This window comes from Lucilia sericata, unplaced genomic scaffold (genome assembly GCF_015586225.1).
Source record: "Lucilia sericata isolate MDLA Ls3-8-SP2 unplaced genomic scaffold, ASM1558622v1 Contig001615F_arrow, whole genome shotgun sequence".
NCBI lineage: Eukaryota > Metazoa > Arthropoda > Insecta > Diptera > Calliphoridae > Lucilia > Lucilia sericata.
Window position 1 is genome coordinate 55,001 of NW_023995531.1, and position 17,382 is coordinate 72,382.

A 17,382-nucleotide genomic window follows, 5' to 3' on the forward strand; every position below is an offset into this window, starting at 1 on the left:
ACCAGTCGCTTAAATATATCGGAAGAAATGAATGTGGCAAAAAGACTTCTCGCAGTCGGTAGGATTCGAACCTACGCTCCCAGAGGGAATCTGATTTCTAGTCAGACGCCTTAACCGGCCACGACTGCGTACATAAACAATTCGAGTTCAATATAAAATATAAATGTTTTCTTAGTTCCAAAAAACATTCCTCCAAAAGATTTTTAAAAATTTCCTTTAAAATTAAAACAATTTTATTAAATTTAGACAAAATTCGAATAAAATTCGCTATGGGTTCAATTAGTATACATTTGATAAAAATATTGATTTATTTCAAGAAAAAATAAATGAAAAATTAATAAAAAAGTTAAAAAAATTTCATTCGGATTCGAATCCGAGTTCCCAAAAATAATATTTTAAGTATTCAAAAGAAATTTATATTTTCTAAATTTTAAAAATAATAGAAATTTATATTTTTATATAAAAAATAATTTAAAAAATCTTCTCGCAGTCGGTAGGATTCGAACCTACGCTCCCAGAGGGAATCTGATTTCTAGTCAGACGCCTTAACCGCTCGGCCACGACTGCTTGTTTACCACTTACAGTTCAATACAACACACATACAGCAACTATGTATATCGAACACCTACACACATTTTAACAAATTTAAAAAATTAATCAAATATTTAAATAAATAAATATCTATTTAAATTCAATCACAAAAAAAAACTATTTAAAAATTTATGCATTCAATCACACCACCACTCGAACAGCAAAAGATAGCTTTCAAAAAGATAAGATATTGAAAAGCAAAATCCCCAAAAAGAAAAAAAAAAAACACCAACAATTACTTAATTAATAAATGACTAGCTAAATAAATAAATAAGAAGTTAGAGGGAACAAGAAAAACAAACATATTTAAAACATGCCATACAATGTGGCACGTTTTAAATTAATGTTGTGGATTTTTCTTTTTTCCTATTATGTATATATTCTGTTGAAATCGGTGAAAAAAAAAATCACAAATTCTAATCGAAACTATTGTCGGCATTTTTCTAAGCTGCAAAAGAAGTTGTTTGTAGTCGGTTCTTTTCTATTTCCTTCATATACTCTTCAGTTCTTCTGCAAACCACTAAAACTTTAAAGCAGGTCTTCTTACGTGTTTTCTTGTCTTTGGTAATGTCTCTTGGCTTTTTGTAAAGTTTTCTGCCTTTTAACCGCAACTGAAGAAAAAAATACTATACGTCTAAGTTTGGCTGGGAAATCAAAGTAAGTGATGATGTAAAAAGTGAACAGTGGAAGGTGGAAAAAGGAACAGGGAAATTAACCAAGAGTAGGCTGGTATATGAACTAGAGTGAAACTATAGACTAGACTATAAAGTAGACTATAGTCTAGACTATAGACTAGTCCAGACTTTAGACTAGACTGTAGTCCAGACTATAGAATACACTATAGTCCAGACTATAGACTAGTCTATAGTCCAAACTATAGACTAGACTATAGTCCAGACTATAGACTAGACTATAGTCCACACTATAGACTAAACTATAGTCCAGACTATAGACTAGACTATAGTCCAGACTATAGACTAGACTATAGTCCAGACTATAGACTAGACTATAGTCCAGACTATAGACTAGACTATAGTCCAGGCTATAAACTAGACTATAAACTAGACTATAGTCCAGACTATAAACTACACTATAGTCCAGATTATAGTTCAGACTACAGATTATAGATCAGACTACAGTTCAGACTATAGTCCAGAATATAGACTATAGTCCAGATTGTAGTTCAGACTACAGTTCAGACTATTTAGAATAGACTATAGTCAGACTATAGACTAGACTATAGTCCAGACTATAGACTAGACTATAGTCCAGACTATAGACTAGACTATAGTCCAGACTATAGACTAGACTATAGTCCAGACTATAGACTAGACTATAGTCCACACTATAGACTAGACTATAGTCCAGACTATAGACTAGACTATAGTCCAGACTATAGACTAGACTATAGTCCACACTATAGACTAGACTATAGTCCAGACTATAGACTAGAATAGTCCAGACTATAGACTAGACTATAGTCCACACTATAGACTAGACTATAGTGCAGACTATAGTGCAGACTATAGACTAGACTATAGTCCAGACTATAGTACAGACTATGGACTAGACTATAGTCCAGACTATAGTCTAGACTATTGACTAGACTATAGTCCAGACTATACACTAGACTATAGTCCAGACTATAGACTAGACTATAGTCCAGACTATACACTAGACTATAGTCCAGACTATAGACTAGACTATAGTCCAGACTATAAACTAGACTATAGTCCAGACTATAGACTACACTATAGTACAGATTATAGATCAGACTACAGTTCAGACTATAGTTCAGACTATAGTTCAGACTATAGTTCAGACTATAGTTCAGACTATAGTTCAGACTATTGTCCAGACCAGTGATGCCAGGAGATTTTTTTCAGAAATCCCTACGCTTATGAGAAAAAATCCCTTTTTTCCCTACACCCACTTTTTATTTTCCCTACAGTTTTCCCTACACTACTTTTTTCCATTTTTTTTCAAAGTTTATCTTAAAAAAATACAAAAATAACATCAAAAACTAAAATATTAGCTCCGTTTTATAATATACATATATGTATGTATATTTTTTTAATTTTTAGGAATGAAATTTCTAGAATTTAAATTCAAATTTTTTTTTTTCTTTCAATTTTACATCATACAAATCTTCCAACCCTGACTCTTCAGTTATGATTAAAAAAAAACAATTGAAAGATTTATGGCAGTATATCGAATCGTGATAAAAATTTATTTTATGTGCCTCCAACAAAAAAATTTTCATAAAATAATTATTTTAAATAAGGTTTACTTTAGCGTTTACTTTTTGCGGTTTACTTTTATAAATTTTCAGAACATTAAATTCATTTTTTCAATCCTGAGTTACTGCATTAAGCCCCCGACTACTCTATCTATAAGGAGTCAGAATATATCGCCCTACAGGATTGGCATAATCCAAAAAGTCGTTTCAAGAAAAATGGATATGAATATTTAATGACATTTAACTATTTTTTTAATAACTTTTAAACAAATCAAGGGGTTTTAAAAATCCAGATTCAGATAGTTGAGGTTAATATGTTTCTCATCTAAATTGAAATTAAATTTTTAGTTGTCTAATATTCACAAAAACGTGGGTTTTAGTTTTTACGTTTACAAAAAATCGATTTCACATCGAAAATAATAGACATATTTGAAATTTCATAAATCTATATGAAAGATTTTAGTATGCCGCATGTTTTGAAGAACTTAGTTCAAGAAAGCCGAATTTTGGATTATGCCAGTCTTGTAGCGATATGTAGGTACATATATTGTAGAAATTACAAGCGGAATTTTTACTAACGATACACTTAAAACTGATTTCATTTTTAATTTAAAAGTTTAATACATGAAAGAGTATATTTTTAGTTGTTAAAAACTATGAAATTGAAAAATCCCTACAATTTGACAATAGTAAGAAATCTTTCCCTTTTTCCCTACACGTGAAATTTTTGAAAAAAATCCCTACAAAAAGGGAAAAATCCCTACACCTGGCATCACTGGTCCAGACTATAGACTAGACTATAGTCCACACTATAGACTAGACTATAGTCCAGACTAAAGTCTAGACTTTAGACCTTGGTTCAGACTAAAGTCCAGGATATATACTACAGACTATAATCCAGACTATAGACTACACTCCAGATTATAGTACAGACTATAGACTAGACTAAAGTCCAGACTGCATACTAGACTATAGTCCAGACTAAGGTCTAATCCAGACTAAAGTCCAGACTATATACTAAAGATTATAGTCCAGGCTATAGACTATACTCCAGATTATAGTCCAGGCTATAGACTATACTCCAGATTATAGTTCAGACTATAGTCCAGGCTATAGATTAGACTATAGTCCAGGCTAGAGACTAGACTATAGTCCAGGATAGAGACTAGACTATAGTCCAGGCTATAGACACTATAGTCCACACTATAAACTTCATTAAAATCTTTTCCATTTTTGCCACCTTCCGCTGTAAATCTCTATTTGCAAATAATCTTTGTTAAGTATTTAAGTCTTAAAAACCACAAGAGAAAAAAAAAAAACAATAATAATATTGTTAAGGTTTTTTCCCTCAAATGTTTCCGATAAACATGGGTGTGTTTGTATAGTTTGTTCGACGAATCTAAAATCTATTGATTTTTCCATAATTCTTATTTCTTTTGCTTTAATGGTCGTAGAGTCGGCTTGGTGGCTTTGAAATTTTATAAACATAAAAATCTACTCATAAAATGCGTTGAATTGCACAAACATTTTGTTGATGAAGTGCTAAAATGTTGTGGCAATTGTTGCAAGTATAAACGAGGTAATGGCTAGGAAAGTGTGGAATGAAAAAGCGCTGCACACTAGCAGCTAAAATTAGACATGGAAAATAAACTAAGAATTCTTCTCTTCGCTAGTGTAAACATATCTCTGATCATACCTGATTCCTTTTTTTTTCTTAACTCATAGTTAAACAGGAATTTCTGTGACTTGCTCCTATTATTTATGATGACTTCCAACAATTGCTCCGCAGCAAAAAAAAAAAAGAAGTTATTAAGCTCTAGGAAAAAACTAAGGGGAGCAACAAAACTAGGCAGTCTCTTAATACTTTGTTTATTTACTTCGTTGCCAATTCCATGCACGCGACTTTAGCATTCTCATCTTAAAGCCGCTAAAAGAAATCCACTAGAACTAGAACAAAATAATTGCATTTACAATGACACAATCACTCTAGAGAACCTGAACCAGATCCAGAGCCACAGAATGAGATGAAATAGATGAAAATCCACTTTAACGACATACAACATATTTTTCATTTTCAAACTGAAAACAATTACAATACGAGTACAATTCCAAGTGCAACAACAAAAACAGCAACAAATTGTGTATTCTTGCAACGCTTTGAATTGTTTCTTCGTTGGCATTTATGATGTGTTGGCAACATTCATGTTTTTATTGACAAGATTTTTTTGTTATTCTGTTGTTGTTTTAGATTTGTGGCAAATTTTTGTTGTTTTCACACAACGTTTTTTTTTGTTCGTTCGTTTTTGCTAAGTGTCAATTTACAGTGCGTTGCTAATTAGTGGTTCAATTGTGTGAAGTTGAAAGGTAGAATAGACAATGTCCCAAGATTGTTTTTATGACAATTGATTGGGGAATTTTTAATGAAATAGAAGAAGGACTGGAAGACTATAGACTAGACTATAGTCCAGACTATAGACTAGACTATAGTCCAGACTATAGACTAGACTATAGTCCAGACTATAGACTAGACTATAGTCCAGACTATAGACTAGACTATAGTCCAGACTATAGACTAGACTATAGTCCAGACTACAGACTAGACTATAGTCCAGACTATATACTAGACTATAGTCCAGACTATAGACTAAACTATAGTCCAGACTATAGACTAAACTATAGTCCAGACTATAGACTAAACTATAGTCCAGACTATAGACTAAACTATAGTCCAGACTATAGACTAAACTATAGTCCAGACTATAGACTAGACTATAGTCCAGACTGTAGACTAGACTATAGTCCAGACTATAGACTAGACTATAGTCCAGACTATAGACTAGACTATAGTCCAGACTATAGACTAGACTATAGTCCAGACTATAGACTAGACTATAGTCCATACTATAGAATAGACTTTAGTCCAGACTATAGAATAGACTTTAGTATAGACTATAGAATAGACTTTAGTCCAGACTATAAAATATACTTTAGTCCAGACTATAGAATAGACTATAGTCCAGCCTATAGTATAGACTATAGTCCAGACTATAGTATAGACTATAGTCCAGACTATAGAATAGACTATAGTCCAGACTATAGAATAGACTATAGTCCAGACTATAGAATAGACTATAGTCCAGACTATAGAATAGACTATAGTCCAGACTATAGAATAGACTACAGTCCAGACTATAGAATAGACTTTAGTCCAGACTATAGAATAGACTTTAGTATAGACTATAGAATAGACTTTAGTCCAGACTATAAAATATACTTTAGTCCAGACTATAGTATAGACTATAGTCCAGACTATAGTATAGACTATAGTCCAGACTATAGTAGACTATAGTCCAGACTATAGTATAGACTATAGTCCAGACTATAGTATAGACTATAGTCCAGACTATAGAATAGACTATAGTCCAGACTATAGAATAGACTATAGTCCAGACTATCGAATAGACTATAATTCATACTTTAGAATAGACTATAGTCCAGACTATAGTCCAGACTATAGAATAGACTATAGTCCAGACTATAATATAGACTATAGTCTAGACTATAGTATAGACTATAGTCCAGACTATAGTATAGACTATAGTCCAGACTATAGTATAGATTATAGTCCAGACTATAGTATAGACTATAGTCCAGACTATAGTATAGACTATAGTCCAGACTATAGTATAGACTATAGTCCAGACTATAGTATAGACTATAGTCCAGACTATAGTATAGACTATAGTCCAGACTATAGTATAGACTATAGTCCAGACTATAGTATAGACTATAGTCCAGACTATAGTATAGACTATAGTCCAGACTATAGTATAGACTATAGTCCAGACTAGTATAGACTATAGTCCAGACTATAGTATAGACTATAGTCCAGACTATAGTATAGACTATAGTCCAGACTATAGTATAGACTATAGTCCAGACTATAGTATAGACTATAGTCCAGACTATAGTATAGACTATAGTCCAGACTATAGTATAGACTATAGTCCAGACTATAGTATAGACTATAGTCCAGACTATAGTATAGACTATAGTCCAGACTATAGTATAGACTATAGTCCAGACTATAGTATAGACTATAGTCCAGACTATAGTATAGACTATAGTCCAGACTATAGTATAGACTATAGTCCAGACTATAGTATAGACTATAGTCCAGACTATAGTATAGACTATAGTCCAGACTATAGTATAGACTATAGTCCAGACTATAGTATAGACTATAGTCCAGACTATAGTATAGACTAGTCCAGACTATAGTATAGACTATAGTCCAGACTATAGTATAGACTATAGTCCAGACTATAGTATAGACTATAGTCCAGACTATAGTATAGACTATAGTCCAGACTATAGTATAGACTATAGTCCAGACTATAGTATAGACTATAGTCCAGACTATAGTATAGACTATAGTCCAGACTATAGTATAGACTATAGTCCAGACTATAGTATAGACTATAGTCCAGACTATAGTATAGACTATAGTCCAGACTATAGTATAGACTATAGTCCAGACTATAGTATAGACTATAGTCCAGACTATAGTATAGACTATAGTCCAGACTATAGTATAGACTATAGTCCAGACTATAGTATAGACTATAGTCCAGACTATAGAATAGACTATAGTCCAGACTATAGTATAGACTATAGTCCAGACTATAGAATAGACTATAGTCCAGACTATAGAATAGACTATAGTCCAGACTATAGAATAGACTATAGTCCAGACTATAGAATAGACTATAGTCCAGACTATAGAATAGACTATAGTCCAGACTATAGAATAGACTATAGTCCAGACTATAGAATAGACTATAGTCCAGACTATAGAATAGACTATAGTCCAGACTATAGAATAGACTATAGTCCAGACTATAAATAGACTATAGAATAGACTATAGAATAGACTATAGAATAGACTATAGAATAGACTATAGTCCAGACTATAGGATAGACTATAGTCCAGACTATAGGATAGACTATAGTCCAGACTGTAGAATAGACTATAGTCCAGACTGTAGAATAGACTATAGTCCAGACTGTAGAATAGACTATAGTCCAGAATATAGAATAGACTATAGTCCAGACTATATAATAGACTATAGTCCAGACTATAGAATAGACTATAGTCCAGACTATAGAATAGACTATAGTCCAGACTATAGAATAGACTATAGTCCAGACTATAGAATAGACTATAGTCCAGACTATAGAATAGACTATAGTCCAGACTATAGAATAGACTATAGTCCAGACTATAGAATAGAATATAGTCCAGACTATAGAATAGACTATATAATAGACTATAGTCCAGACTATAGAATAGACTATAGTCCAGACTATAGAATAGACTATAGTCCAGACTATAGAATAGACTATAGTCCAGACTATAGAATAGACTATAGTCCAGACTATAAGTCGGTTTGTATTAGTTTCGACTATAGTGTAGTTTGTTCTATTGCTGATTCTATAGTCTGGTCGTTAGTCGATATTATAATCGAGACCTTGGTCTTGACTATAGACCAATGTAGACTATATTATAAAGTTATCTGTTGTGTAGTCTCGACAGTTTAGTGTAAAAAATTTCACCTTGGTCGTCGTTAACACTATTACCTGTTTAATTAAATATTCATTATGTAGTTTTGCCATTTTCTTTATTTTTTTTTTCAAAATTTATTACTAAAATAAAATTTAATTAAAAAGAAAATGTTGCATAAACATGTCTCCACAAAGAAACGAAAAACCCACTTGGCGTTTTTTTCTCTCTCCCTATATTTGCTGCAGCAGCCAGTTTCTCTACATTATTCCCATAAAATAGAACTTTACACAGTCTACAGAGTCTATAGTCTTTAAATAGTGTTAAAGACACGAATTGTAGAACCAATGCAGAAAAATTTTACACAAATCCTTTGAAGTCTTCTTATGTAAAGTTTCAATTACATGTTGTAACAATTAGCAACATTGTTGCAACAAACTACCGATGAGTCCAAAGCAGACAATACAAAATTGTATTGACTTCGAAGAGAGGAGACATGATGAAATATCTTTGGCAGTCTAAGCAACAGAGGGGACGTTGCTTTGATTTTTGTGCTGTGAGACTGTAAAATGACATTAACTATTTGCTGTCCAATGCTGAAGATGAAGAAGAAGTGGAAGTGGAAGAAATAGAAGATTGTTGTTAAAAGAACAAGATTTTTTACTTTTTGCCTAAAAGCATTATTTGATTTATTGGTGATTTAGGTGAAGATACAGGTACTTAAGATGTTGTATTTAAATTAAAACTGGTAATAAAGACAGCAACAAAAATCCTAAATCAAATTGAATAATGTCAGTGATAAATTTATATCATGGACAAATTTGCACTGTTGTTGTTGCTGTTGCTGCTGATGTATGGTGCAGTGGTAATAAATGTTAATGATTTAATGAGGAGTTAAGGAATCAGGGAGAGAAGTGGTTAAGTGTGTTTAGAATACGAGTAAAGATTAATAAATTTTGCAAAAGCCGATGGCAACAGTAAGAAAAGAACAACTTCTTGAAACTTCGTCTACTTTGCAGTTTAAAGTCTTGACTATAGTCTAAAGCCTTTTCTTCTAGCCCAAACTATGGCTTCAACTATCATTAAGTCTCGTTTATAATCTAGTCTGTTATGCCATTAGTAATATCGGCAACAGTCCATCTACAATCTCGACTATAGTTCAGTCGATAGCCCTGATGGTGATTCAAAATAGTCCACTATAGACCAATCAGCCGTGTCCTGTTTATGGACTATTCTGTTGACTTCCCTATAATCCCTTTTGATTTCAAAACTTCAACTAAAATCTTCTTTTTCATCCATCAAAATGTTCATTCTATTAAAGTGTTATAAATATTTTTCTTTATATTTTACACTATTGTACACATTTTATTGATTTTATTTGAAACTGTCGATGCATATATCGACATTATCTATATATATGTGTGTCTCTGTATGTCTGATGCGTTGCGTTTGTATCTGTCTGTCTGTCTATTTTAACTCTGGTATAATATTTGTTGAAATCTCTGCACATCTCTGCATCAACAGCCATTTCTGTCCATAAACCTTTATTTATTTCGTTTTACTAAAAACGTTTATAAAAATCCAGCCATTACTTTTCAATCATCCATTTTCAATGTGACGTGCGTATTATTTACATTGTGCTACCAGTGCCAAAATAGGGGGGAAATATACTGTAAATGCAGGCCGTATTAGGGTGGTAACTAAAAAGGGAGTATATAGACAGGACTATAGTCGAGACTATAGTCCTGTCAATAGTCGAGACTATTGTCCTGTCAATAGTTGAGACTATAGTCCCGACTATAGTCGAGACTATAGTCCCGACTATAGTCCCGTCTATAGTCGAGACTATAGTCCAGTCTATAGTCGAGACTATAGTCCAGTCTATATTCGAGACTATAGTCCAGGCTAAACGAAACGATACCTCAGTATATAGCCGAGTATAGAACTGATCACAGATTTACACTGTTTTAGTCCTTGGGCCTCTAGTTTAGCCAGAAAATGGACTTTTATGTTTTCACTCAAAAATCGAATTTTGGTGGGAAATAAAAGTGATCACAGATTTCCATTGTTTTTGCCCTGGGGCCTCTAGTTTAGCCAGAAAATGGACTTTTATGTTTTCACTCAAAAACCCATTTTTGGTGGGAAATAAAAGTGATCACAGATTTCCATTGTTTTTGTCCTGGGGCCTCTAGTTTAGCCAGAAAATAGACTTTTATGTTTTCACTCAAAAATCGAATTTTAGTGGGATATAAAAGTGATCACAGATATTCATTGTGTTTGACCTAGGTCCTCTAGTTTAGCCAGAAAATGGACTTTTATGTTTTCACTCAAAAATCGAATTTTGGTGGGAAATAAAAGTGATCACAGATATTCATTGTTTTTGTCCTATGGCTTCTAGACTATAGTCCTGTCTATAGTCGAGACTATAGTTCTGTCTATAGTCGAGACTATAGTCCTGTCTATAGTCGAGACTATAGTCCTGTCTATAGTCGAGTTTTGGTGGGAAATAAAAGTGATCACAGATATTCATTGTTTTTGTCCTATGGCTTCTAGACTATAGTCCTGTCTATAGTCGAGACTATAGTTCTGTCTATAGTCGAGACTATAGTCCTGTCTATAGTCGAGACTATAGTCCTGTCTATAGTCGAGACTATAGTCCTGTCTATAGTCGAGACTATAGTCCTGTCAATAGTCGAGACTATAGTCCTGTCAATAGTTGAGACTATAGTCCCGACTATAGTCCCGTCTATAGTCCCGACTATAGTCCCGTCTATAGTCCCGACTATAGTCCCGTCTATAGTCCCGACTATAGTCCCCGTCTATAGTCTATAGTCGAGACTATAGTCCCGTCTATAGTCGAGACTATAGTCCCGTCTATAGTCGAGACTATAGTCCCGTCTATAGTCGAGACTATAGTCCCGTCTATAGTCGAGACTATAGTCCCGTCTATAGTCGAGACTATAGTCCCGTCTATAGTCGAGACTATAGTCCCGTCTATAGTCGAGACTATAGTCCAGTCTATAGTCGAGACTATAGTCCAGTCTATATTCGAGACTATAGTCCAGTCTAAACGAAACGATACCTCAGAATATAGCCGAGTACAGAACTGATCACAGATTTACACTGTTTTAGTCCTTGGGCCTCTAGTTTAGCCAGAAAATGGAATTTTATGTTTTTACTCAAAAATCGAATTTTGGTGGAAAATAAAAGTGATCACAGATTTCCATTGTTTTGGCCCTAGGTCTTCTAGTTTAGCCAGAAAATGGACTTTTATGTTTGCACTCAAAAATCCATTTTTGGTGGGAAATAAAAGTGATCACAGATATTCATTGTTTTTGTCCTGGGGCCTCTAGTTTGGCCAGAAAATGGACTTTTATGTTTTCACTCAAAAATCCATTTTTGGTAAGAAATAAAAGCGATCACAGATATTCATTGTTTTTGTCCTGGGGCCTCTAGTTCAGCCAGAAAATGGACTTTTATGTTTTCATTCAAAAATCCGTTTTTGGTGGGAAATAAAAGTGATCACAGATATTCATTGTTTTTGTCCTGGGGCTTCTAGTTTAGCCAGAAAATTGACTTTTATGTTTTCACTCAAAAATCCATTTTTGGTGGAAAATAAAAGTGATCACAGATTTCCTTTGTTTTGACCCTAGGGCTACTAGTTTAACCAGAAAATGGACTTTTATGTTTTCACTCAAAAATCGTATTTTAGTGAGAAATAAAAATGATCACAGATATTCATCGTTTTTGTCCTAGGGCTTCTTGTTTAGCCAGAAAATGGACTTTTACGTTTTCACTCAAAAATCGAATTTTGGTGGGAAATAAAAGTGATCACAGATTTCCATTGTTTTTGTCCTGGGGCCTCTAGTTTAGCTAGAAAATGGACTTTTATGTTTTCCCTCAAAAATCGAATTTCGGTGGGAAATAAAAGTGATCACAGATTTCTATTGTTTTTGTCCTGGGGCCTCTAGTTTAGCCAGAAAATGGACTTTTATTTTTTCTCTCAAAAATCGAATTTTAGTGGGAAATAAAAATGATCACAGATATTCATCTTTTTTGTCCTAGGGCTTCTAGTTTAGCCAGAAAATGGACTTTTATGTTTTCACTCAAAAATCGAATTTTGGTGGGAAATAAAAGTGATCACAGATATTCATTGTTTTTGTCCTGGGGCCTCTAGTTTAGCCAGAAAATGGACTTTTATTTTTTCTCTCAAAAATCGAATTTTAGTGGGAAATAAAAATGATCACAGATATTCATCGTTTTTGTCCTAGGGCTTCTAGTTTAGCCAGAAAATGTACTTTTATGTTTTCACTCAAAAATCGAATTTTGGTGGGAAATAAAAGTGATCACAGATTTCCATTGTTTTTGTCCTGGGGCCTCTAGTTTAGCCAGAAAATGGACTTTTATGTTTTCACTCAAAAATCGAATTTTGGTGGGAAATAAAAGTGATCACAGATATTCATTGTTTTTGTCCTGGGGCTTCTAGTTTAGCCAGAAAATGGACTTTAATGTTTTCACTCAAAATTTGGATTTTGGTGGGAAATAAAAGTGATCACAGATTTCTATTGTTTTTGTCCTGGGGCCTCTAGTTTAGCTAGAAAATGGACTTTTATGTTTTCACTGGAAAACCCATTTTTGGTGGAAAAAAGAAGTGATCACAGATTTCCATTGTTTTGGCCCTAGGGCCTCTAGTTTAGGTAGAAAATGTACTTTTATATTTTCACACAGAAATCGAATTTCGGTGGGAAATAAAAGTGATCACAGATTTCCATTGTTTTTGCCCTAGGGCCTCTAGTTTAGCCAGAAAATGGACCTTTATATTTTCACACAGAAATGTGCCCTAGGACCTTTAGTTTAGCCAGAAGATGGACTTTTATGTTTTCACTCAAAAATCGGATTTTTGGTGGGAAGTAAAAGTGATCACAGATATTCAACGTTTTTGTCCTAGGGCTACTAGTTTAGCCAGAAAATGGACTTTTATGTTTTCACTCAAAAATCGAATTTTGGTGGGAAATAAAAGTGATCACAGATTTCCATTGTTTTTGTCCTGGGGCCTCTAGTTTAGCCAGAAAATGGACTTTTATGTTTTCACTCAAAAATCGGATTTTGGTGGGAAATAAAAGTGATCACAGATATTCATTGTTTTTGTCCTGGGGCTTCTAGTTTAGCCAGAAAATGGACTTTTATGTTTTCACTCAAAAATCGAATTTTAGTGGGAAATAAAAGTGATCACAGATTTCCATTGTTTTTGTCCTGGGACGTCTAGTTTAGCCAGAAAATGGACTTTTATGTTTTCACTCAAAAATCGAATTTTGGTGGGAAATAAAAGTGATCAGAGATATTCATTGTTTTTGTCCTGGGGCTTCTAGTTTAGCCAGAAAATGGACTTTTATGTTTTCATTCAAAAATTGAATTTTGGTGGGAAATAAAGGTGATCACAGATATTCATTGTTTTTGTCCTAGGACTTCTAGTTTAGCCAGAAAATGGACTTTTATGTTTGCACTCAAAAATCGAATTTTGGTGGGAAATAAAAACCAATTTTTGTTGGGAAATAAAAGTGATCACAGATATTCACTGTTTTTGACCTAGGGCCTCTAGTTTAGCCAGAAAATGTGCTTTGGTGGGAAATAAAGTGATCACAGATCTTCATTGTTTGTGCCGAAGGACCACTTGTGGACTTTTATGTTTTTACTCTATAGTCCGCCTTGTCTATAACTAATCGAGTTTATAGTCTAGTCTGTAGTCGAGTTTAGAGTTTGGTGTATAGTCGAGTCTTTAGTAGATTCTGTAGTCAAGTATATAGTCTAGTCAATAATTGTGTCTATATTCGAGTTTATAGTTGAGTCTATAGTCGAGCCTATGTTAGGTATATAGTTTAGTATATTGTCTAGTCTATAATCGAGTCTATAGTCGAGTCTATAGTTTAGTCTGTATTCGAGTCTATAATCGAGTAATAGTTGAGTCTATATTCGAGTCTATAGTTGAGTCTAGGTTAAGTATATAGTATAGTCTATAGTCCAGTCTATAGTCGAGTCTATAGTCGAGTCCATAGTAGAGTTCATAGTCGAGTCTATATTCTGATCTATAGTCGAGCTTGCAGTCTGTTCTGTATTCTAGTCTAGTACTTAGTCTATACATCCCTAATAAGTCTCTTCGATTTGACACCCAAAGTATGTACATATTTATAACTTTTATTCAACCCCTTTTTGTTTCTGGAAGCCAATGATGCATACAGCACGCGCCCTACACCCATCTCTCAACCTCCAACACCAACATCATCATTCAATTCAATTCGATTTTTGTCTGCTGACTCTCTAAACGGCTGGATTTACTCAACTCTACCATCGTCGATGAGTGAGTCTGATAGACTGGTCTTTCGTTCGTTTGTTCTCGTTCGCCTGCCACAGTTTTATATTTTCATAAAACTGCCGCTATCCTTCGTTTTTACTACATAGAATCCAGACACACAGAACCATACAATTACGAAAATAAAACTACTTCAAATCTAAAAATTTTTCAAGTTCGTCTGAGTTTTGTTGTGGATACAAATTTTTGTTTTATTTTCTTGTTGTTCGTGTTTGATTTCTGTTGCTGCTTTTTTTAACTTTTTTCTCAGTAATTCCACCATTTATTTATTATTTTTTCTGTTACTGCTCGTTATTTTGTTTTAGAATTTTTATTTTATTTGGATTTTGTTTTCAGAATTGTGTTCTTTTTTTGCGGCTAAAAATAAAGCAAAAGAGTAGTAAAAATGCACACAACACAATTCCGAGTTTTTTAGGTTGGATTGAAAACGAAACTGGATTGTTTTTGTATAGAAAAAGTGTCTGAAGTAGAGTTTTTTTAGGTGATTTTATGTGAATTGTTTTATGTTGTTTTTTTTTTATAAAGTTATTGTACCAGTTTGGGATTTTTTCGAATATTTTTATTTAAAAATTATGTAACAATTTGGAAGAGGGGGAAAGAAACTGAAGAATATTGAGCAAAAGTCTTGAATGTGTTTAAATTAATGAGATTAGTACAGAATTTGGTTAAAAATTATAAAAATGAGTTTAGTTAGTTTTTAATTATAGACTAAACGATAGACTAAACGATAGACTAGACGATAGACTAGACGATAGACTAGACGATAGACTAGACGATAGACTAGACGATAGACTAGACGATAGGCTAGACGATAGACTAGACTATCGACTAGACTATAGACTAGACGATAGACTAGACGCTAGACTAGACGATAGACTAGTCGATATACTAGACGATAGACTAGACGATAGACTAGACGATAGACTAGACGATAGAATAGACGATAGAATAGACGATAGACTACACGATAGACTACACGATAGACTAGACGATAGACTAGACGATAGACTAGGCAATGGACTAGACGATAGACTAGACGATAGACTAGACGATAGACTAGACGATAGACTGGACGATAGACTAGACGATAGACTAGACGAAAGACTAAACGATAGACTAGACGATAGACTAGACGATAGACTAGACGATAGACTAGCCGATATACTAGACGATAGACTAGACGATAGACTAGACGATAGAATAGACGATAGAATCGTCGATAGAATAGACGATAGACTAGATGATACTCTAGACGATAGACTACTCGATAGACTACACGATAGACTAGACTATAGACTAGACTATAGACTAGACTATAGACTAGACTATAGACTAGACTATAGACTAGACTATAGACTAGACTATAGACTAGACTATAGACTAGACTATAGACTAGACTATAGACTAGACTATAGACTAGACTATAGACTAGACTATAGACTAGACTATAGACTAGACTATAGACTAGACTATAGACTAGACTATAGACTAGACTATAGACTAGACTATAGACTAGACTATAGACTAGACTATAGACTAGACTATAGACTAGACTATAGACTAGACTATAGACTAGATATAGACTAGACTATAGACTAGAACTAGACTATAGACTAGACTATAGACTAGACTATAGACTAGACTATAGACTAGACTATAGACTAGACTATAGACTAGACTATAGACTAGACTATAGACTAGACTATAGACTAGACTATAGACTAGACTATAGACTAGACTATAGACTAGACTATAGACTAGACTATAGACTAGACTATAGATTAGACTATAGACTAGACTATAGACTAGACTATAGACTAGGACTATAGACTAGACTATAGACTAGACTAGACTATAGTTTAGACTGTAGTTTAGACCATAGATTAGACTATAGTTTAGACTATAGTTTAGACTATAGTTTTGACTATAGTTTAGAGTCTAAACAAAAAAATAGTTTAGATTATAGACTAGACTATAGTTCAGACTAGACTATAGTTCAGACTCTACTATAGATTAGACTATAGACTAGATTATAGACTATAGAAAGACAAACATATTTTGTAGAAATATAGCTTCGTACAGAGTCCATTAGGAGTATACAATATCTTTAAATTTCTCCCTTTATTCCCCTTAATTTGTTTAACACAACTATCCCCTTAAATTTGTTTTTTCTTTTTTTAATTTTTATCTGCACTTTTTATAACATTTTCAAAGCCAAAACAATTCATCTTGAAAATCAGTCACACTATATTTTTGTTACCAGTATATTATCCCCTCGGCCCCTTTTCGAACCTTTTGTATTTTGCCCTTTTAAATTATGCTGGTGTTGAGTTCTTTTTGTGTTTTTTTCGAATTTTTTTATATTTTTGTGTGCAGCACGAACTAAAAATGAATAACCGGCACAAGTTCGAGGTCATTGGATGCAATAATCTGGTTGCTGCTAACGTTGCTGTGACTGCTGCTGCTGGCAACAATATCTGTTCATTGCTTGTTGTGGTTTTGCAGCAACAAAAAAAACAACAACAAAACACAGTTGTACTATAACAAAATCTCGAAAAAAAGAGGAAAAAATGAAGAAAAAAACTAAATGATTTTGCTAAAAAAGTATCCGAAAAAAGAACT

The 17,382-nt window shown here is 33.5% G+C and overlaps 2 non-coding genes across 2 annotated transcripts; both read right to left on the reverse strand.

The window, feature by feature from the left end:
- Positions 1-50: 50 nt before the first annotated feature.
- On the reverse strand, positions 51-128 carry Trnas-aga. Its single transcript has one exon. It is a non-coding gene; the product is annotated as a tRNA-Ser (tRNA).
- Positions 129-485: 357 nt separating this feature from the next.
- Positions 486-567, reverse strand: Trnas-aga. The gene has a single exon. It is a non-coding gene; the product is annotated as a tRNA-Ser (tRNA).
- Positions 568-17,382: the final 16,815 nt, after the last annotated feature.